Raw genomic sequence first — 24,755 nt, forward strand, 5'->3', positions numbered from 1 at the left:
CTTGCTTTTATTTTGCCACATAACAGCATAAACAGGTGACGGCAAAGTAAAAACAACGCAAATAATTCAGAACGTAAACAACTGCAACATGCATAACGGTAGACAAAAATGTTCTTCGTCTTTTCCAACTTAACGGATTTGCACACAGATTTTAACAACTGGTTAACGTGAGCCTGACAACGAAGGGGCATGCTGTGGATGATGTCATCAGTCTCATGTTGATGCAATAACGTCCAGTCTTCCTACAGAGCTTCTCACAGTGTTGGAGAGTGGTTGGTGGATATTGGCGTGATACAAGCCGTCTCCCCAGTGCATACCAGATATGCTCTATGGGATTCAAACCGGGAGAGCGAGCAGGCCGAGCCATGCGTGCAATATTTTTCTGTTTCCAAGAAAACATCAACCACTCGTCCTCTGTAAGGTCGAGCATTATCGTTCATCAATGCGAAGTCTATGCCCACAGTTCCTAGCATCTACCGCAAATGAGGTCCCAAGATCTCGTCACGATACCTGACAGCAGTTAAACCTTGCCGATTCACCCGTACAATTTCATGAGTAGGGGTTGGAGTGGTAAACATAATCCCTACCAACATCATTAGGGATCCTCCTCGATATCGGTCTCTTTCCACATTGTTGGGTATCGAAACTGTGTTCCACGTTCCCTCCAGTGGAAAGTCATCGAGAACCACTCCCCAGGCTAAACTGAGACATACCTGTGAGAACAACATTGGTCCACTGTTCGACCGCCCAGCTGGAGTGTTAATAACTCCACCCTAGATGTTCCCTTGTGTGAAGACGCGTCAGAGGTAGACATACAGCAGATCTCCGACAATAAAGGCCACTCTGCCGAAGCCTTCTGGACACCGTTTGACTCCATACAGTACCTCCAGCGGATGCTGCGAGCTCACATGCCAGTTACTGTGCAGTACTAAGGCGGTACTGTCGTGTCCTTAAAACCAAATGACGGTCCTCTCTTCTGAAGTCACACGTGGTCGGTCCTGACCTGGTCTTCGGGATACCGTTTCCGTCTCTATAAATTGTCGGCACGTCCGAGAAACAACAGAACGATTCACACTAAGCCATCGGGCCACATCAATTTGCAACTGTCCTACCTCCGTTCTTTCTATTGCCATCCACCGTAGAGAGTCTGGTAGGCATCTTCACTGTGCCATACTGCACCGTCTGTGACTGTGTACGCAGCGATTGTGGATGTGGGACTACCCAGTAAACATAAAATGGTTCAAATGGCTCTGAGCACTATGGGACTTAATATCTGAGGTCATCAGTCCCCTAGAACTTAGTGTGAATCGTTCTGTTGTTTCTCGGACGTGTAAATGCAGATATCTCCTGTATGAGCATTTAATATCCGAATTTTTGACCCTTTCTATATTTTTTACGTTTATCCACTTTTTTCCATGTGTAAGTGTTCAAACATAAATATGCTCTTATTGCTTACATGAGCAGATATGGTCTCCTCTCCCAAATCAACCAACCAAGACCAAATAGGGTTTGCTATTTTTTTGTGCCATCCATCTTCGGTACAGAGCACCAACCCAGCCAGGGTATATACGTAGTCTTCCAAAGTCCTCCAAATGGCAAATCTAAGTGCCATTACTAACGGTAGAAACACACACACACACACACACACACACACACACACACACACACACATACACGTAAATGGATTGCTTTTGCAGGTAGTGTGTTGACGTCATTCTGCTGTAAACACACAGTTATGCCAGTTTGTGTATTGGTTTCCAGCGGGTATCGTCACTCCTCCCCTCCACCGACGACAAAGCCATCTAGAGAGACAAGACGAAATTGCCATACTCCCATAGTTCTACGTCTGTGTGAGGGGACGATAGTGTTACTTTATTCTGAACGCTGTGGCATTCTCCAAGCCAATACACACTAGTTGCGCGTGGTATGTATTTGTAATCGAAAAAACAGTTGGATGCAGTGTAAACTAGTATCATTTCAGAATCGAAACACATTATTGCATCTTGACGTTACTATAGGCGAATCGTGAGAAGTTTGCCGACCAAGGACAAAAAAAGGGACTCTGTGGGCAACATGTATAGCATTAGTTTCATGTACAGGGTGGTCCATCTGAAGTTTCGGATGAGAATATCTCGAAAACTATACATCGCATAAAAATAGTGGGTAAGACAAATTCGTAAGCTCAAAGGGGGACATCAAATGATACTACACGTGACCCCCAGCCGCGCCCCATAAGGTGGGGCGGGAGGCAACTTTTAAATCTTACATGGAAATCCCCATTTTTTATTGCAGATTCGGATTCTCCATAAAAAAAGTAATCCAGTTTTGTCTGAAACATTTTTTTAGAGCATTGACAGATGGCGCCGAAATCAAGAAAAATTAAAATTGGGGAAGAACGATTTATTTAGAATGATCCGAGAAAGACGCATCAAATCGATACAAAATGTGCACCAATTCTTTCATTACGACAAATTATTATTTTTTTTTATAAATATATCCTACCCGCCACAGTTTTTGATGGACGGATGCGGAATAGTATTAAAATCTCGTTAGAAAACTCTTCACAATCGCAATTAGTCACCCGACTGTGGCGCTACCGTGGCCAAACTTCGAACTATGGCTCAGTATAAAGGTCGGTGCAATGCGATAACACGTCACTTCACTTTCAGATTGTGAACCGTAAACATCAACTGACGAATGTAAATTATTCTGTAGCGAAACTTGGCGCACTATCCTCCTACAGAGATTGTTGGCATGATGTTAATTTTAGGTGAATGCCATAAAAGTTACCCTGCAGCTGCGCAGTTGTATGCGGATCGTTTCCAAAACAGACGACATCCAAGCGAAAACATTATTCGAAATTGCACTCAACGAGCTCGCAATGGATACATGCACCGTCCACCTCGTCATCGCGAATACAATGAAAATGACGCTCGTACCCTTACCGTTCTCGCCTGTGTTCAACTGGATCCCGAAATTAGTAGTCCTGCGATTCAGAGACAAACTGGAATAACGAAATCAACTGTTTTGAGGATTCTGAAGGCATATAAATATCATGCATATCATATCACACCGACACAGGCATTAACGCCGAAAGATATGCAAATATGCATGCATTTCTGCCAATGGGCCTTGGAAATGATTTTTTTAGATACGTTATGTTCACCAATGAAGCCACATACAAAAACAATGGTGAACTAAATCGTCATGATTGTCATTATTGGTCCCCTGTCAATCCACACTGGCACAGACCCGTTGACAATCAATACAAATGGTCGTCAATGGTCTGGTGTGGAATTTTAAACAGTTACTTAATAGGACCATATTTTTTTGACCGAAATGTACCTGGGGAATCATATTTGCAACTTCTCCATGATGAATTGTTGGACCTAATGGAAGATGTTGATTTAGAAACTAGGCAACGAATGTGGCTCCAACAGGATGGAGCACCGTCTCATTATGCTGAAAACGTGTGGAACGTTTTAAATTTACGGTACCCTGGTCAGTGGATAGGACGCGGTGGACCAATTCAGTGGCCTCCACGTTCACCAGACCTAACACATGATTTTTTCTTGTGGGGTTATTTAAAATATATTGTGTATGACAGACAGCCCACAACCCGAAACGATATGGAGCAACGCATTCTAAAAGCGCATGCAGCCATACCATGGGAGGTGCTGCTCAAAACTGTGGACAACTTTTGCAGATGATTGACTTTATGCATTGAAGAAAATGGGGATAATTTGGACAAATTTCTTCGTGTCTAATTTCATTGATTAAGCACTCCAAATTGTGAGAGGCAAGGGACTCTCACTAATGAAGGACCCCAACATGTGAGAGGCAAGGGGACTCACACTAATGAAGCACCCCATGGGAACATCATTCTACTAATACGAAACTTCCTGGCAGATTAAAACTGTGTGCCGAACCGAGACTTGAACTCGGGACCTTTGCCTTTCGCGGGCAAGTGCTCTACCAACTGAGCTACCCAAGCAAGACTCACGCCCCGGCCTGACAGGACGGAGACGAGTTAGGAGACGAGGCACTGATGGAATTAAAGATATGAGGACGGGGCGTGAGTCGTACTTTGGGAGCTCAGTTGGTAGAGCACTTGACCGCGAAAGGCAAAGGTCCCAAGTTCGAGTCTCGGTCCGGCACACAGTTTTAATCTGCCAGAAAGTTTCATATCAGCGTACACTCCGCTGTAGAGTAAAAATTCATCATTCTACTATGTCCATCTTGTTCCTGGGTAAAGCTAGAAGTAGGATACAGTACATTTTGTACAAAAATAGCGTAATTTTCCATAACGAAAGAATTGGTGCACATTTTGTATCGATTTGATGCGTCTTTGCTGGCCGCTGTGGCCAAGCGGTTCTAGGCACTTCAGTCCTGCCTCGGTCATGGATGTGTGTGATGTTATTAGGTTAGTTGGGTTTAATTAGTTCTCTAAGTCTAGGGGACTGGTGACCTCAGATGTTAAGTCCCATGGTGCTTAGAGCCATTTGAACCATTTTTTTGATGCGTCTTTCTCGGATCATTCTAAATAAATCAGAATTCTTCCCCAATTTTATTTTTTTAGATTTCAGCACCATCTGTCAATGGTTTAAAAAAATGTTTCAGACAAAACTTGTTTACTTTTTACGGAGAATCCGAATCTGCAGTAAAAAAAGGGTTTTTCCGTTTGAGATTTAAAAGCTGCCCCCCGCCCCACCGAAGGGGGCGGGGTCTGGAGGTCACGTGTAGTCTCATTTGTTGTCCCCCTTTGAGCTGACAAAGTTGTCTTACCGAATATTTTTACCTGATGTGTAGTTTTCGAGATAATCTCATCCGAAACCTCAGATGGACAACCCTGTGTAATACATAACTTAGCTCCTAATATTACTGCTCGGCGATGGTCTATTTTTTAAACCAATTTATCGTACATTTAACCTTTTTACACAGTGTTCTCTCCGGCTGTATGAACTGTCAGATTTACTGCTTTCGAGACATATACAATGAAGTGTCTTGGTGGAGAGCGAAAGTGTGTCGGCGAAGGATAGTTTAAGGCGCCGTCGGCGTCGATTCTCCTTCGTGTCTCATTGCTTTAACGCTATGTGACTGGATAGTCTGAAATTAATCGTTCGGGTCATCTCGATTGCTATATCTGTCTGCTTGTGACCTCCCGTGTCCATTCTGTCTCACATATTACCGTCATGTGTTATTATAATGAAAATAAACAATTATTCTCTTGCTATAAAGTGGGTAAGTTGTCTTTAAAGTGAATTTCCTCCTCTAGTATGCCTCTATGCACACTGAAAATAAACTCGCATCCACCCTACTCTTAGGCGTGGCGTATTCTCGTAAAAGTGCTGTCATCTGGAGTCTCTACTCATATGTTTTTGTTATAAATATGGATAATCAGCTACTGGATTTGACGAGTACAAGATATTATCTATCTGTCTATAATTTTAATCTGGAAATCGATTACGCAATCTCGTGCTGGTGGTGCAAGCTCGTATAAAAATGTATTTCGAGCCTTTGAAGACTGCTACAGTGGTTGCATAAATATTGGACTAAGGAGTTAACCCTCGCAATACCAAGGGGGCGGGGAAGGTACTTTTTGCTCACTTCTTGAAGATATTGTGATATAGTCATTTTACATTCTAAATTTTGAAAAAAATGTTTTTAAGGGTTCTGCTACCGTATTCCATAGAAATTTTATATTTTTCAGTTAACGTTAATACAAAAATTTAAGTCTCAGAAGCAGATCTCACTTTCACCAACGAATATTGTATTGAATATTTCCTGGTTCAGGGCGTTACTTGCACATCAATACCTCTTTAAAAAGTATGTTTAGGGTAAAAGATAACAACAATAAACTAAATTTACATTTCTTAATTCTTTTTGTGGTGGTCATGATGTCGGTAGTACTCGTTGAACGTGCACTGATATTGCTAAGAGTGTGCTGAAAGGTATTTTCAGGTTCTGGACCCTCCTTTCAGATCGTAGCTCTTTAAAATACGTGTTGCTAATACAAGTCATCAATTAACGAATTTTGTTTTTGTTTTAATTTTTTTCGGGTGGGAATAAATTACGTCCCATCCCACTTGGTAATGTGCGTTATGAAAATATCTTCATATTGATAGATTTAAGTCTAGATTATGCATAACATTTCATCAAAATACCAGTCTTAGTTCCACTTAAAACTGTATGAAAGTCATCAGTATACTACAATGATCCTAGGGCAGCGTTATCAGGTTCTTCTTTACTGTTGTCGGGCTTGGGAGCTGTATCTCACATTTGTATAGACATCTGGGCTGATACTTTAATAAATACAGACCTCTAAGTATCCATTTTTGGTGTTCAGAGGAGCACTACGCATGTTCCTCGTCGTTGCTGGACTCCACGCCCCTATCCCACGACTCTTGGGTGTCCACGCCAAAGTCTCGCCATCATGACCTATACCCGATGGGTTTTTGCTACTACAGTGAATAATCATCGTTAGTAAAAAGCATTTGTTGTATGTGGTCATATTGTCATGGTATGATGCAATTCAGTGTTTGTGTACCACTTTTACGATACTAACACAGACTGCCAGGGCAATGCATACTCAGCAACGTGCTCACCTACTCGCCATAAGTTTGGTGCGATATATCTGTGGTAAAGGATTCCATTCCTCCACCAGCGCGGTTGGCAACTGATGGATGGTTGCTGGTAAATGTGGAGGTGCTGTAGTACGAGTACATTTCCCCAACGCATACAACACTTGCTCGATGGGATTCAAGTTGGGCGAACAGGTAATCCAGTGCAGGATCCAATACCTCTCACAAGAAACGGGGCTAGAGAGAGGATCGCTCTATTTTCTTTATCTTACATTGATTCTGATTTTCAGTTGTGTTTTCGAGCGTGTTGATTGACTGTATCAGTAACAAGTCCAGTTACTGGTTTTAAGGAGGATTCATCCGCTTAGTAGGTGATCTGGTGATCACGAACGTACTATGAGTTCCATACCGTACTGGCGTTATCTAGAGAATACAGGAGCGACGGCAGTGTGTATTTGCACCAGACTTTGATATTTTCACCGGCGTCTTGAGATGTGTTTGCCGTAATTAACGAGGGCGGGAGATTCATCATCCAGAACTGATATAGCAGCAGAATCAGGCACCAGACAGGTGTGCATTATATCGCCAATTTATCGACCACTGCTGGACCCTGTGTCCAAAAGCATAGGCGTTCACGACAACACAACCACATGTCGCACTCTGAGGGGAGGGCTAATCTGCAGACGACGTGATTTTCGCTGAGGTTGTTATGTATTTTGCAGCACTGTGCTACAAATACAGTAGGCCTTTCTTTGGTTGGCAACATCAGAATTTTTCTATGATGTCACATAAACCTGTTATGTAGTATCTCTTATATGGTATCTCTTATACAATGTCTTTGGTAAGAAATCGGTAGTGCTTATAGAACTGTCTATGGCGTCATCGACATGACGTCTATTTCTGCCAATGTGTTCATCTCTAACACCATGACGTCACACCCTAGTAATGGAGTGGTGGCTTAGCAATGAAGATAAATGTCGACAGAGCTGAGAGCATCTTCACATCTATGCGACCGATGGACGTCATGATGCTACATGGTGATGGGATGTCGTGACACAATGTTGACACACACAACTAGGGTAATATGGTAAAATTGTGGAAATATGAGAATAATTACATATCTGCCTGGGTGTGCTGTCTGCTGGTGCCTCAAAATATTAATTTGTTAACAAAAAATGGTTCAAATGGCTCTGAGCACTATGGGACTTAACATCTGTGGTCATCAGTCCCCTAGAACTTAGAACTACTTAAACCTAACTAACCTAAGGACATCACACACATCCATGCCTGAGGCAGGATTCGAACCTGCGACCGTAGCGGTCACACGGTTCCAGACTGAAGCGCCTAGAACCGCACGGCCACACCGGCCGGCAATTTGTTAACAAATAGACCTCTAGTGACCTAATTTGTTATTAACAAAACACACAACTTACAACCTGTGGTACGCACTCAGGTGTCCCAGTCATAAAAGATGAAGGTGGGGAACGTGTGTCTCAATATCACTAACATTTAATTCAGGCACTTACAACATTGAGATTGTCTGGGACCATCATGACATCAGGAACAGACGGTGGTTCTTGCCTAATTGCACAAAATACTAAAGAGGGCGAAAATGTGTAAACTGCGCTAAAATATGGCATTACGAGAGTACTTACATATCTGCCTGGATGTGGTCTCTGCCGGTGTCACGTAATATTGTTAATAACAATTAAACACATCCTCTTCCTATGTTGTCCAGCTACAGGATGACTCGCCCCACTCAAGTGTCCCAATCATTGGTCCAGAGGGAAAGGAAGGGAAGGGAAGGGAAGGGCAGGGCAGGGAAGGGGTGGGGTGGAGAGGGCCGGAGAGGGGAGGGAAAGCGTGTTCCGCCGTTTTTATAACACGTGACTATTATATAATTACGTCATGACCTTGAATAAAGTTGCACAACGGCCTGGGTTATTCCCCAGGGTGACCTTGATCAATTCCCGGTGATTCTCCAGGGGAGAAGTAGTGGGGGCATCAAGGAGCCCAAGTGTGTGATCTGACACCGGATGTGGAACATGACACTGAATGTGATAATATCGTTATCTCGGCTTGCACCAGGCATGCTATCCCAATAACATACCTCCTATTTAGAGCAGAAAATGCTGTTATCTGTGGAACTCGCAAGACTGTTTGGCTAAGGTATTCTTTACCATAATGACGACGGTAGTCGAAAAAATTACTTTCATCACTTTCCTTTGAATTACCATCTACTAAAATATGACTGCATTAAGTTGCGGCAAAACTATCAGATCGAGTGTTTTTGATGTGAAATATCTGCAGTATTACTTAATGTAAAATATAGAGCCTATACTTGGCGCTGCTAACGTTAATTACGACGGTGTGCTGAAAAGTATTGCATACGAATATTTCATGTGAAAAATCTTAATGCTTTTTAAATAAAACAAACGTCATTAACATTCTGCATCTTTATTTGTCACGTCTACATATTTATTTCTCAACATAGTCATTCTGCGACGAACACATTTCTCCCAACGAGAGACCAGTTTGTTAATACCGTCACTAAAAAAAGGTTTGACTTTCCACAACGTCATTTCTGCTTGCCCGATTCATCACTGCCAAAGTAAAGACCTCTAAGGTGTTCTTTAAGTTTCAGAAACAGATGAAAATCAGATGGGGTCAAATCGTTACTGTATGGTGGATGATCGGTGACAGTGAACCCAAAGCGTCGGTGTAGCAGATGTTGAAGCGCTCGTGCGTGGTCTGGTATTATTATCCTCGAGGGAGAGAGTGCTCCGTGTGTGGACGAACTCTTCGAATTCGTGTTTCGGTTACAGTACGCTGTTTCTCACGCACCCACATGCACTGAGGTGACAAAAGTCGTGGAGTACCTTCTAATATCGTGTAGGACATCCTTATTGCCGGCATAGAGTAAAAGAAATCGACGTGGCATGCACTGAAGAAGACGTTGGAAGTCCCCTGCAGAAATAGTGAGGCATGCTGCCTCTATAGCCGCCCATGACTGCGAAAGTGTTGCCCGTTCAGGATTATGTGCACCAACTGATCTCTCAATTATGTCCCATAAATGTTAGATAGGATACATGTCGGGTGATCAGGGAGGCCAAACTATTCGCTCGAATTGTCAAGAACGTTCTCAAATCAATCGCGAACAATTGTGGCCCGGTGACATGGAGCATTGTCAACCACAAAAATTCCATGTTTGTTTGGGAATATTACGTCCCTGAATGGCTGTAAATTGTCCCCAAGTAGCCGAACATCCAGAGGACCCAGTCCATTCCAGAAAAACACAGCCCACACCATTATGGGACTACCGCCAGCTCGCACAGTGCCTTGTTCACAAACTGGGTTCATGGCTTTGGGGTCTGTGCCAAACTTGGGCTCTATCGTGAGCTCATACCAACTGAAATCGGGACTCATCTGACTAGGCTACGATTTTCCAGTCTATCGTCCAACCCATATGGTCAAGAGCCCAGGAGAGGCGCTGCAGCCGATGTCGTGCTGTTAGTAAAAGCACTCATGTCAGTTATCCCATTAACGCCAAATTTCGCCACCCTGTCCTAACAGATAAGTTCGTCGCAAACCTTTTCACATCAGTAACCTGAGTACAAATGACAGCTCCGCCAATGCACTGCCCTTTTATACCTTGTGTACCGGTGCTCGATTCTACCGCCATCTGTATATCTGCATATCAGTATCCCATTACTTTAGTCACCTATAGGTACGTTACCACCGCCATGTTACACGCCAGAATTCGGAGTCGTCTAGCGGCAGGTTACAAGTTACGTCAACGAGCGGAAAAGTCGACGGAGTAATACGCATGACATGTAATACGTATACCGATATTGAGAACAGAATAATAAAATTCGGTGAAATATTTTTCAGCACGCTCTCGTATTTTTCATAGATTTACCTGATAATCTGTAACAAATCAGTATTTACTCACACATATAAAAGGTAAGTGCTCCTGCAACTTGTAACCCGATTCCATCTACATTTTTGTGCCCTGCAAACGTTCCGTGGAACATGTAACTAACTAACCGTAAAACGCAAGATACAGTAAGTGCTCATCAGTAGAAGTGATCTCATACCACAAGGGGACAAGCTGCAGTAGAAGGTCGAGCGACTCACCTTTTTTATGATACCGTAGAGAGGGGCGCTGATTAATATGTAATTACAGGTACAGTAGTAGACAGAAAAAAATAGCAGTTATAGGAGTGCTGGTGGAAGTATATCTCTGATTAAGCTTTGTAAAGGTGGTTTGCGAGGAAGAGGAGAGGACCAGCAATTCTAAAGATCAGCACAAGACGGAAATCTGACAGTCTGGCGAAGAGTATAGCAAGCTGCAGACTTAACGCCACGCCTACACCAGCTAGGCTGGCCACCTGTGGCTGCCGTCCTCCCCTTGCTATGGAACGCCCCAGATTATCGACAAACCCAGAAACTGCGCAGCAGCCGCCCACCATCTGTATATCTCCGACTGTCTCCTTCCTCTCGCTTTCCTGCCACTGCTGCCCCCGTCCTATGCATTCGTTCTCTGTTGCGTTCTTTTCATAAACTCTTTTTTTCTTTCTTTAAATTCGCTTTTTTTTAATTTCGGCATGCGTGTAAGTTTCGATGTCATACAACTAGATTATAATGTGATGGTATACTGCTGACCATCAGCATCACAATACCAGAATTGATACCAAATAACGAAATGTTATTCATTATGCGTATACAGTACTGTAGGAAGAATAAATGATTCAAATTGGTGATGTTTTGGTGCCACACACGTTGCGAAATGTAGTTCAGAGCTGACATCTCTCAAAGCAACGACGGCTCCAACTCTAAATGAGCTTCGATGACAGATACAGGTACGTCATTCCATGTCAGTTCAACTCTGTGCCATGGTTCATCAATCGTTGTGGCTGGTGAGTGATAGTGTGCCAGTCTTTGGTTCAAATGGTTCAAATGGCTCTGAGCACTATGGGACTTAACTTCTGAGGTCATCAGTCCCCTAGAACTTAGAACTACTTAAACCTAACTAACCTAAGGACATCACGCACATCCATTCCCGAGGCAGGATTCGAACCTGCGACCGTAGCGGTCGCGCGGTTCCAGACTGCAGCGCCTAGAACCGCTCTGCCACTCCGGCCGGCGTGCCAGTCTTTGCGCAACCCATGACCAGATACCTTCAGTGGGTCACTACTGTGGAGAACGTTCTAGCCAGGCCAACAGTTTTACACCATCTATATCTAAGTAGTGCAATGGGCGGTTCCTTTCGTCAATTTACCTGCACCTAACTGTAAACACGCTGCAGCAAATCGCCAGTAGGAAAGCCGAGCGGAAACCTACCGAACTGCAACTCGCACCAGGCTGCATACAACGTAAGTGTTCTATAAATCGGGAAAAGATCTTAATTTTGAATGAAAGGTGGAAATACTGGCAAACCTTCGGTATATACTGAAGCTGACAAGTAAGAGTTCACTGCCAAGCCCGTGCTAATCCTAACACAGCCATGCACAAACCCTTTCATTCACATTATCAAGTTTATGGGGTTATTTAAAAAATATTGTTTATGAAAGACAGCCCACAACCCGAACGATATGGAGCAACGCATTCGAAGAGCGTGTGCAGCCATACCATGGGATGTGCTGCTCAAAACTGTGGACAACTTTCGCAGATGATTGACTTTATGCCTTGAAGAAAATGGGGATAATTTTGAACAATTTCTTCGTGGCTGATTTCATTAATTAAGCACCCCAAATTGTGAGAGGCAAGGGGACTCACACTAATGAAGCACCCCAATATGTGAGAGGCAAGGGGACTCACACTAATGAAGCACCCAATGGGAACATCGTTCTACTATGTCCATGTCGTTGTTCTTGGGTAACGTTAAAAGTAGGATACAGTACTTTTTGTACAAAAATAACTTAATTTGGCGTAACGAAAGAATTGGTGGACATGTTGCATCGATTTGATGCGTCCTTCTCGGATCATTCTAAATAAATCGGAGTTCTTCCACAATTTTAATTTTTCTCGTTTTCAGCGCCACCTGCCAATAGTTTAAAAAATGTTTCAGACAAAACTTGATTACTTTTTTATGGAGAACCCGAATCTGCAAGAAAAAATGGGCGTTTCCATTTAAGAATTAAAAAATGCCCCCCGCCCTACTCAAGGGGGCGGGGGCTGGGATTCACGTATAGTATCATTTGATGTCCCCCTTTGAGCTTACGACCTTGTCTTACCCACAATTTTTACCCGATGTATAGTCTTCGAGGTAGTCTCTTCCAAAACTGCGGATGGACTACACTGTATATGGCGTTCGAACATTATGAATTACCTCAAAGAAAACTATCGAAACATGGAACGGATTCAGAAAATACCGTTCTTGTGAATCACAACTGGCTCTTTATTCACACGAAGCAATGAGTGAGGGCTATCGACAATGGATCTCTAATTGATTACATATTACTAGATTTCCAGAATACTTTTGGCACCGTCCCTCAATCAAACCGCTTGCATGTGGAGTATCGCCTCCGTTTTGCGAGTGGGTTCGTGATTTCCGCCAGAAAGGTCCCGTATTCAATAACTGAATAATGGAAATGATATCTGGCGTTCCCCGAGGTACTCTTATAGGCGCTCTTCCAATTTTAATCTATACCGACCCGGACATTAGCAGACGGACTCTAGTAGAGATGTTACTTGTGATCCATATCCATTACTTGCGTGGGCATTGCATGTAGCAAAGGACACTGGTTGTTTGCAGGTCGTCATTTGCTTGCGACGCATTGTTTTAAATCAAAGTTAAGTATTGTCAATCTACTTTATGGCAATAAAAATTATTAATCTGATTTTCTTGAACTGTTGTACAGCTATTCGAGAAAGCAGCATCCTTTAGGCACCCTATAATAGACGAGTGGGCGGGACCCCACATAATCTAAACCAGTTTGAAGTTCACTGCGTGCCGCCTTCATGGTGTTGGAATTTGCAATGTCCAGAAGCGAAATTGCATGCTGAAAGAAGTTAAATGAATCGCGGTATGTATGGCGGTGTGACTCGTAACGTGACACAATAACGTGCACTTTCAGTTTTTCCCAATCTTACGCCAACCCTGATTTACATCACACTGTCCACCATACTTAAATAAATACATATAACAGGAACACAAAGCTCAAACAACCACTCTCATAAATATTGTTTGCTTATAGTGGAATGAACAAATACTGTATACTTATTATACTGAGAAAATAGCGTAATGAAACAACATGCTATTCCATACCGTAAATGCGGCTGCCGGTTGTTAATAATGGAGTCTGTAGTATGACACCAGAAGGCGTGAGTACAGGGGATAAGCTAATCAATGTGAACAGTGGTAGTAATGGGATAGTTGCGTTTGACGGTCAACAAAGCAGGTAAGGCACGTGTCGCACCGGACTTTGCGTGTTCAGTACGGACTAGGAATCAGTGCAGGTTGTTGACGAATAGTGCATACTTCGTATTTGCATTCAGAGGCCGAGGTCGACATGCAATGAAAGACCTAACAGAGTTCCGAAGGGGACAGGCTATGTGGGCGCGATTAGTTGGAGCATCGGTAACCGCCGAGGTGGTCGAGCGGTTCTAGGCGCTGCAGTCTGGAACCGCGTGACCGCTACGGTCGCAGGTTCGAATCCTGCCTCGGGCATGGATGTGTGTGATGTCCTTAGGTTAGTTAGGTTTAAGTAGTTCTAAGTTCTAGGGAACTGACGACCTCAGAAGTTAAGTCCCACAGTGCTCAGAGCCATTTGAACCGTCAGTAACTAAGACAGCCAACTTACTGAATGTTTTAAGTGCAACTGTTTCAACAGTCTTGACAGTCTACGCAAAATACGAAGAGACATAATCGTGTAAACGTAATAGTGGGGGCAATCCAAAACTAAATGATACAGATTATCGTACGCTAACACGAATTGTGTCGAAACAACACAAAACTACGGCGCCTAAAATGACTTCAGAGTTCAATAGCCATGTGCGAGACCCCGTATTTATCGACACTGTCCACCGAAAACTCCATAAAGCGAATATTCACGAACGGGCTGCTACATCTAACAGATTAGTGACGACAACCAACGAATAAAAGCGTAAAGCATGGTGTCAGTAGCATAAATTCTGGAGGGCTCATCAATGGAAACACGTCATATACTCCGACGAGTCAACGTTTTCGTTATTTCCAACACTGGGCCGGGTTTACGTCTGGAGAACGCCAAAAGAAGCGCTAGAATAGTGATTGCTTCAGTCCGGCGGTTAAGCATCGAGGTGGAAGTGTGGTGGTGTGGGCAGCCATATCATGGCATCCTGCTGGTCCCATCATTACTCTCAAAGGCCGTGTTATAGCCAACGATTATGTGAACATCTTTGGTGATCAGGTGCACCTCATGATTCAAATGTTGTGCCGTACCCATTCAAACAGCCAAGACGGTACAGTCGTGGTATGAAGTACATGCAACTGAACTGCAGCGTCTCTCTGGCCAGCACAATTCCCAGACTTGAACATCATCGAACCATTGTGGACAATATCGGATCGCAGACTCCGGAGCAGATTTCCGCCTCCCTCGTCACTACAGGAGTTATAAGAGTTTCTGATTGGAGAGTGGCATAACATTCCACTGGAGACTATACAATCATTATATGTCAGTAATGCAGGAAGAATCGCAGCTGTGTTACACGAAAATGGGGGTCCGACCCCTTATTAATAAACCATTCCCAAGTAAGTACAGGTGTTCACATTATTTTACCTGTCCTCTGTATTTTAATGCTACTGCGCTGCCAAGGTGCAGGTACACGGATTTGAATGGAAGTCTGATACTTTGTTTAAAGAGGAAGTTATTAATTAATTAGTGCAAAAATTTTAATAAACCGTATCAAAATGTTCCCGAGACGAAAGACAAACAGAAATCAGGTAATACACTATAAGATAAAAAAAAAAAGAAAGATGCGACGCGCCACGAAAGAATTATCCGAATGAGACGAAAATCGACAGATGTGATGCACATGTACAGACAAACGAACGATTACCACTTCATAAAAAATGGATGATTTATTGAGGAGAAAGAGCTTCACAAACTTAGCAAGTCAGCAACGCGTTAGTCTACGTATGGCTCTTATGCAAACAGTTATTCGGCTTGGCATTGATTGGTAAAGTTGTTAGATGACTTGCAGGACATCGCTCCAAATTGTGTCCAACTGGCGCGTTAGCTCGTCAAAATCCCAAGCTGGACGGAGGGCCCTGCCCATAATGTTCCAAGCGTTCTCTGTTATGGAGCGGTCCTTGGATTTTGATGGCCGGGGTAGGCTTTGGTAAGCAGGAAGACAAGCGGTCGAAATTCTCGCCGTGTTCGGGTGATCGTTACCTTGCTGAAATGTAAGCAAAGGATTACTTGCCATGAAGTGCAACAAAACGGGGCGTAGAATGTCGTCGACGTACCGCTGTACTGTAAGGATGCCGCGGATGACAACCAAAAGGATCCTGCTACGGAAAGAAATGGCACCACAGACCATCACTCCAGACTGCAGACAAGTCTTCACTTGTCAGTTCGAGGCGGGATTCACAGTGAAGACATTTATACTCCAGTCGATGAGATTACAGGCCGAATATGTGTCTGGAGCTGCCCTGGACAGCAGTGGGAAACCAATCTGTTTGCCGCCCGCCCCATGACCCGATAACAAGGAGTGGTGGTCTGGGTGCCATTTCTTTTCGCAGCAGGACCCATTTGGTTTTTATCTCTGCATCCTCACAGCATAGCGGTACGTCGACGATATTCTATGCTCGATTTTGTTGCCCTTCATGGCAAACTATCCTGGGCTTATATTTCAGGTACATAATGACCGCCCGCATACAGCGAGAGTTTCTACTGCTTGTCTTCGTGTTTGCTAGACCATATCTTCACCAGCAAGTTTGCTGGATCTCTCCCAAATTTAGAAAGTTTGGAACATTATAGGCAGCCCCCCTAGAGCCCTCCAACCAGCTCGGAATTTTAGCGATCGAACGCGTCAATTGGATAGAATTTGGCTCGATATCCCTCAATAGGAAATCCAACAATTTTATCAGTCAGTGTCAAGCAGAATAACTAATTGCATAAGGGTCAGAGCTGGACCAACACATTACTGACTTCCTCAATTTGTGGAGCTCATTCTCATGTATAAATCATCATTTTTTTCTGAAACTGTAATCATTTGTTTTTGTGTACATGTAAAATACATCTAGCGATTTCCGGCTCATTCGGGTCATTCCTTCGAGGTGCCAAATTTTTTTTCTCTTGGAGTGTACAGGGTGATTATAATTAAAGTTAAAATTTCAAAACGCTATAGAAATAACACCTCTGGTCTGAATGACGTCAAACTGCAAGGAGAAAACGTATGGTGGAAGAAGAAAATAGCGTGAAAGTTGATCAATAGATGGAGCTGCCCGTGTCAGAATACGTAATTGAAAAGATTTGTCATGCGCACGACCCATTGGTATAAACACGCCGGGTACACGGTTTTTCCTCCTTTCGCTTCTGCGACGTTCGCCATGACAGTCTCAATGCAGGATCGCTCTACTTGTAAGGCTGTATTACAAGAATGATGACTGTGCACACGTCGCTCTGCAGAAGTTTCGGACACTGAAGAATTTGAAAAAAGGCGTTGGCCCGATGTCTGTCATGGGTCTGGAGAAAACGATTCGGAAATTCGAAAAGTCGGGTTCTTTTGGTGTCCAGCCTGGTACAGGGAGGAAAAGAATTGATCAGACGTCAGTGGAAGCAGTGGCCACAGCAATGCAGGAGGAGACGAGTGGTGGTGTGCAAACGTGTAGTGCACGGAGAATTGCCCGAACATTGGACATACCCAAGAGCACGGTGCGTAGAATGCTACGAAACATCCTTCTTTGCTATCCATTCAAAATTACCCATGTGCTGGAGTCGCTTCCTGTTGACTTTCCAATTAGAGAGACCTTTGCTTTAGAATTTCTTGCTCTCATGGAAGTGGACAATGATTGGCCATGGAAGATTTTGTGACAGACGAAGCCCACTTCCATCTGACAAGATACGTCAATACACAGAACTGTCGAATATGGGCAACAGAAAATCGACACGCAAATCAACCACTATCACTCCATCCCGAAGAGGTCACCGTATGGTGAGGGGTTTACGGCATCATTTATCATAGGGCCACATTTTTTCGAAGAGACAGGTGCTTCCGGTCCTGTTACCTGTGCCGTCACTGGTAAGCGCTATGAGTGTCTTTGCGCAACCACTACATTCAGCTCCCCAACAGCGTGGATGTGTGGATGGGATCATTTTTGTGCGACATGGCGCACCTCTGTACATTGCAAATTCATTTAAGCAGCTGCTGAAGTGCCATTTCGCAGATGCAAGAGTTGTCAGCCGCCATTTACCTACAGCCTGGGCGTCTCGATCACCTGATCTTAATCCGTGTGACTTCTGGCTGTGGGGCTGTCTGAAAGATGTTGTGTTCAGAGTTCCGATTGCAAAATTAGCTGCATTGAAGACAGGCATTGCGCAACACATTCTGAACGTGACCGTGGAAACACTTCGGTCATTTGTGGAACATGCTGTTTCTCGATTTCAACTTGTTGCAGAAAACGGTGGACAGCATATTGAACATGTTTTGTGCCAGTCACACGGAAATTAATAATCAGATTTGATTTTTATTGATGCTTTTTATGCGGTTTTTGGCTTCAGGACAATTAAAAACCGATTTTTCCCATCCAATGTGACATGACCTTGCCGTGATGGATGAGATTACGTAACTAACAGTATGACACCTGTACACCAATGCACAGAGAGTAGTAAAGTTTGTTTAACGACAAACGTACACCTTATGCATTGTTGTATGATTCATTTGTCACTTGTAGTCGTTCACTATAAAATTATGATGCTTACAACGCCATCTATTGCTACATTTTGTAGCTATTTATTTTTCTTCTGCCATACGTTTTCTCCCTTCTCTGATAATATTGCGTTGCAATTTGATGTCATTCTGTCCAGTGGTGTTATTTGTACAGCGGTTTGAACGTTTAAGTAAATTATAACCACCCTGTATAATTCGTTGCACATGAAAGTATTTTGGGGTGATCTTAATACCATGTAATTCCTCTAATTCGTAATTATTAATTTTCACTAAGAATATGGTAATTGTTAATCAGGCCCTTTCTGTGAATTACAAAACCACGAACGTAAAGATACGTAGACGATTAGGGCCACCCAGATAATGGAACTCTAACATCTGCAGAGTTCCATCAGAACTCAATTGTAAAAGTGAACGATTTCTTGTAGTAACGTCCAGTTAGGGTTGTAAATGGAATTAATACCAATGACGGCAGTATCATTTACTTCTGGAAGCGAGTTATTAAAACAGGACCCGCCAGGAACGCTCTTATTGGCTTTTTAAAGCAGATGACATTTAATGTTCAGGTCATGGAGTAGGTATCCACCGCAATGAACCTTGTTGGCAAAGTCTTGTGGTGAGAGCGTATTCACTCAGGGAATTAGTAAGAGCATCTCATGTTGATCATGGAACGAAACGACTTCGTGATTTAATCGGGAGATGAATCGGCATCTCGGAGTCAACTGCTACCTATTGGCTAGCTAAGTTCCACTATCGCTTCGCGTTTCTCGTGCCACTGAAAATATCAGAAGATATAAACTTGTAAGCTTGCATTTAAAAAATGTATATTTCTTATCCAGAGAAACCTGATGATATGTAAATCTGGCGCGCACTGTATTTCAGTCATCGTGTGAAATGTGAGCTCTTGTCAGGGTTACGACTACAGTATGGTCGGCCTTTTCTGTTCATCTACATTCCCATGGTTAACCTTGATTAATCATTGTACAAACAGAAATTTTCAGACACCATGAGACGGAAACTCTTTCTTCGATTTCCAGTTGTTACAGGAAGTAATGGGCAGTATAGTGTATCTCCATGTCATATAATACAGTCACGCCTATTGCCGAACGGTCTAATACTGCCAGCACCATTCTCAGTGGTGGGGAAGATTCCTATTAAAATGAATGATTCATTTTAAAGTAGAGTGTTTACAGATATGGAGCTTTATGGCAGGGTGCTGAAGTGACAAGGTATGCAGAAAAGCTTGTATATGGTTTGGAATGTAACAGACAGGTATTGGCAGAATAACAAATTGCGAGACTTTAATATATAATACAAAATATTAGCGTACTGGCCACGCATTTACGAGCTGCGGGAAGCTTGGTTGCTGACAGCTGCACTTTCGTTGGGGACTTATAACAGTATTTGTTTATGGTTCTTGTTAGTTTTGTTAGCACATCTGAACATATAAACAAATACGTAATCAGTGCCGTTTGTTGCATTGTAAAATGTTAATTACATCCCGAGATATTGTAACCTTAAGTTGACGCTTGAAACCTCCGACGTTCAGTTGCGTGTTGTAACAAACACGGGCCACGGTCGGCGAGCAGCATCTGCAGGGACGTGTTTACGATGACGACCGTGTTTACGAGTGTGGCTGTAGTGCACTGTTGTCGTTTGGTCTAGCTGTCGCAGTGTCCGAATGTAGCGCTTGCTGCTATTGTTATTCTGCATTCGTCTCCGCACGCAGACCAACTGTAGTACACCGTGTTACCAGAAGTCTGTGATAGTGTAGTGTTGTAGGAACTGTGACCATGGTGTATTCGAACTCTGAAAAGGCGGAGATGATACTCATCTATGGCGAGTGTCGACGAAATGCAGCTGAAGCCTGCAGGGTGTATGCAGACCGGTACCCGGACAGAGAGCATCCAACGTGCCGCACATTGCAAAACATCTACCGCCAACTGTATGCAACAGGTATGGTCGTAGCACACAAACGGGTCCGTAACAGGCCCGTCACAGTAAAATCGGGTACAGTTGGTGTGTTAGCTGCTGTTGCCATGAACCCACACATGAGTACACGGGACATTGCGAGAGCCGGTGGACTGAGTCAAAGTAGTGTCATACGCATACTGCATCGTCACCGCTTTCACCCGTTTCATGTGTCGCTACGTCAGCAATTACATGGTGATGACTTTAATCATCGAGTGCAATTCTGTCAATGGGCATTAACAGAGAATGCGTTGCAGTTCTACCTGTTTACCGATGAAGCGGGTTTCACAAACCACGGGGCAGTGAATCTACGGAACATGCATTACTGGTCCGTGGACAATCCTCGCTGGCTCAGACAGGTAGAGCGACAGCGACTGTGGACTGTAAATGTATGGTGTGGAATCATTGGCGACCACCTCATTGGTCCTCACTTCATTGCAGGGGCCCAAACAGCAGCAACATACATAGGCGTTTCTACAGAATGATCTGCCAACGTTGCTCGAAAATGTCCCACTGGAAACGCGTCGACGTATGTGGTATCAGCATGATGGTGCACCTGCACATTCCGCAATTAACACTAGGCTGACCCTTGACAGGATGTTCGACGGGCGTTTCATAGGACGTGGAGGACGCATAACTTGGCCAGCCCGTTCTCCTGATCTTACACCTCTGGACTTCTTTCTGCGGGGTACGTTGAAGGAGAATGTGTACCGTGATGTGCCTACAACCCCAGAGGATATGAAGCAACGAATTGTGGCAGCTTGCGGCGACATTACACCAGATGTACTGCGGCGTGTACGACATTCATTACGAAATGGTTCAAATGGCTCTGAGCACTATGGGACTTAACATCTGTGGTCATCAGTCCCTTAGAACTTAGAACTACTTAAACCTAACTAACCTTAGGACATCACACACATCCATGTCCGAGGCAGGATTCCAACCTGCGACCGTAGCGGTCACGAGGTTCCAGACTGAAGCGCCTAGAACCGCACGGCCACACCGGCCGGCGACATTCATTACGCCAGAGATTGCAATTGTGTGCAGCAAATGATGGCCACCACATTGAACATCTAATGGCCTGACAAGTCGGGACACACTCTATTCCAATCCGTAATTGAAAACGGAATCCACGTGTGTACGTGTACTTCACCCCTCATTGTAATGTACATGTGCGTGAGTGAAAAAGACCAATAAAAAGGTGTTAGCATGTGGACGTAATGTGCTGTTCCAGTCTCTTCTGTACCTATGGTCCATCACCTTTCACCTTGGATCCCTACCTAATTCGGTGCTCTCCGATACACACGATGGAACAGCGGAGGAGTGGTACTCAAGCGTCAACTTTAGGTTACAATATCTCCGGATGTAATTAACATTTTACAATGCAACAAACGGCACTGATTACGTATTTGTTTGTATGTTCAGATGTGCTAGCAAAAGTAACGGGGTTCCATTAAAAAAAACGTAGGTTTGTGTTAAAAAACATACTTCCGTGCATTTTTTTATGGTTTGTATTAATCAATTACACTAGTCCCTCTCCTCACGTTCGGTCTGTGGAATCTATTCGTCAGTATTTGATGTGGTTTACGAAATATATCCAGCGGTAATGTTAGGTGACTCACCATATATATATATATATATATATATATATATATATATATATATATATATATATATATATACCTTAAATAATTTTCTGATAAAATTTGCATTTAAAAATATTTGTGTGTATAAACATGAATATGTTGATGTAAATTTGACGATTGTAAGATATGGTCACGCTTAAGACAATGTAAGAGATAGGTATTATGTAAAAGCCAGTGTGCTTTAGTTTGAAACGAAAGTGTCTCTGAGGACTGGAAAAGGTGGCAAGGGCGGATTGGCACGCTGCCTAGAGCAAGCACGGAAAGTCAGCCATACAGTCTGTAGGCAGCAGTGACTGAGGCAACACCCTTTTGGTGCAGCAGAAGTTTTGCCTGCAAGTTTGCACAAAAATGCCTCGGATGAAGACTGCAAACGGCTTAAGGCATAGCTGCGAGTTGTTGGGCTATTGTATGTAAAATTGAACGACGCCAAAAAGAGGAATTGAGCCCATACAGCAAGATACTTGCAGGCCGTACTGTGGGCAGTATAGCCGTCATAAGTGTTCGCCACACCCAAGCCTACAGCCAACAGATAAGATGTTTTCTTTGTATTTTACTTTTGTATAGTGTGGACCAATAATTTGAACTGTGTTTCGATTAAATTCTTGAACTTTAAAGAAACTGGTTCACCCTGTTATTTCATCCTAATCGTACACCTATATAGGGTCCCCTCCCCAGCATGGAATTAGTGTACCCCAACTGTCTGCATCTAGTGGAAGCCGTGAAAGAGTGACAACGTTATCAAATGTCTGTGAGTTGTGTAACTGAGGATGAGCATCGCAACCCGCCCAGTATTCACCTAGTGAGATGTAGAAAACCGCCTAAAAACCACATCTAGGCTGGCCGACACACCAGCCTTCGTCGTTAATCCGCCGGGCGGACTCGATCAGGGGCCGGCGCACCTGCCCGAGTCCAGGGTGCCTATTCTGTATGTTTCTGCCATTGTGCCGATCGTTTCGGTACTCAAGATCGCCGAACGGTCTAGTACTCGAATTATTGCCCCTGCATTATTCAGTATGCATTTCGTTAGCGATACGGTTCGGGTCTAGAGAACCGAAGCGTTGTTGTCTGTTCGCGTCGCGCAAGCCAATCAAAAGCAAGCGGCCGCAGATCCGCACCTGCGCACTGCAGCGCGCACAGCGCCACGAACACAAAGCAGCTAGCAGACGACACAGGCGCGCTATTCTTCGAAGTACCGAAAATTGCGTTTACGTTGCCATATCGTGTGACGCCGCACTCCATCGAGCTGATGTGCCCGCCTTCATCGCTCTTGCCTCCTACTTAATAGTATCAGGCGCAGCATATCCATTTCCATGCTTCTCAACTGAAATGCATAGAAATTTTTACATTTTCCCTGAGCACATGTTTCCATGCATGCATAATAATGATAGTGTATTAGACTGTATTCTGCAGATTGTCGTAAATGCCGTATTATATCAACTTATTCTCATTCACACTGACATCGTGTTTTGGATTTTACATTTCGGAAAAAGAGTGTAGTGCCATATTGTAATAATACATCTATAAAAACACCCGAGAAATTGATTCTGAGAGTTTCAAAGAATAAAAAGATAAACAGAGTGTTGTTATAACTCGCTCCTAGAGATCCAAATGATTAAGTAGCCCGCTTCTCTATATGACACGTCAGCGATTTGGGTCTTAAAAACAAAATTGAAAAAACGCTTTTTTGAGAGCTCCTGCAGTTTATAACATGCATCTCATGAATGAAAATGTTTCGTATATGGTGCTACAGTCTAAAAATATTACGGCGGAGATCTTTCATCTCTGTCTACTGTTGTTGAGGATTCGATCGCAGATAAATACTTGTGACAAGCAAGGTTATGAAGATGACTGCTGCTAGTTACATTCCCAGTAATTTAAGTTGTGCTCTTAGATTCCTGTCTAACCGCATACTCGGAAACCGCTAAATATTTGGAAAAAATGATGAATAATTTCTGACAAGAAAAAATATAAAGGTCACTGTCGGTTGTTTCACTCAGAGCAATTTCATCTCCAGCCATTTCATATTTCGTTTGTTAAACACACAGAAATCACGAAATCATTACTGAGGAAGTGCGCTCTTACATGTAAGTAATAACAAATATTGCAGAAAAATCTTAACTTACACGAAGAACAATGTCTCAGAAAGTGTTACATATACGAAGAGGAAAAAAAATTTAGCAATCATCCGTGCGCGGTCCCATGTTCTTTCGTAGCGCATTCCCACAAGCCAGCCACTTGGCCAGACCAAACAACAGAAACTCAGCGCTCAATTCCTATCTTATTGTGGAGAGGAACGTAGGTTGACTTCGTTGGCCGGCAGGAGTGGCCGTGCGGTTCTAGGCGCTACAGTCTGGAGCCGAGCGACCGCTACGGTCGCAGGTTGGAATCCTGCCTCGGGCATGGATGTGTGTGATGTCCTTAGGTTAGTTAGGTTTAATTAGTTCTAAGTTCTAGGAGACTGATGACCTCAGAAGTTAAGTCGCATAGTGCTCAGAGCCATTTGAACCATATTTTGACTTAGTTGCCAAGCGGTGCTGTGTAAGTCATAAATACGTGATACTTTGGAAGGTTTCCAATATCAGGTTTCACATAATTGCTTTCCATTGTTACTTGAAAGTTGTAAACACATTTCGATGATTACTAAATAAACCATTTGTGAGATGGTTCAAATGGCTCTGAGCAC

Source organism: Schistocerca nitens, chromosome 3, assembly GCF_023898315.1.
Source record: "Schistocerca nitens isolate TAMUIC-IGC-003100 chromosome 3, iqSchNite1.1, whole genome shotgun sequence".
NCBI classification, from domain to species: domain Eukaryota; kingdom Metazoa; phylum Arthropoda; class Insecta; order Orthoptera; family Acrididae; genus Schistocerca; species Schistocerca nitens.